The sequence below is a fragment of the Penaeus monodon genome, chromosome 29, assembly GCF_015228065.2.
Source record: "Penaeus monodon isolate SGIC_2016 chromosome 29, NSTDA_Pmon_1, whole genome shotgun sequence".
In the NCBI taxonomy this organism is placed as follows: Eukaryota; Metazoa; Arthropoda; class Malacostraca; order Decapoda; family Penaeidae; genus Penaeus; species Penaeus monodon.
In genome coordinates this window covers 24891899-24892395 of record NC_051414.1, presented here as the reverse complement: position 1 = coordinate 24892395, position 497 = coordinate 24891899, and positions in this window count along the sequence as shown.

The window sequence follows — 497 nt, the reverse complement described above, 5'->3', positions numbered from 1 at the left end:
AACCCCTGGTCTTTTTTCTCCTCTTATTTCCGTTTTCCTTCCTCTCTCCCCTTCCCCTATTCCCAGTCAGCCTCCCCTCCCCATAACCTTCCTTACTTCTCTTCCTCCCACCCTCTCTACTCCCTCCCTCCCCTCCCCTCCCCTCCCCTTTCCATATTTCCTTTCACCCTCTCACTCCCATTCCACCCATTCCACCCCATTCCTCAGACCCCCCCCCCCGCCCATTCCACCGCCTCCCCCCCCCAGTCCACCCTCTTCCATTCCTCCGCCCCCCCCCCCTATTCCACCCCCTCCCACTCCGGCCCCGCGTCCAGACCGCCGTAGCCTCTCTAAGCATCCTCCGCTTCGTGCACACGCTCGACCAAAGCCCTTTCGTGTTGTTTAGAGGAATCAAGTGGAGAGGAAGTATGTATTGGATTTCTGTGTTTTTTCTCTCTTTTTCTCTCTTTTTTTTAACGTTTACCTTTTTTTTATCTTGTTGCCGAGCTGACCTGGCT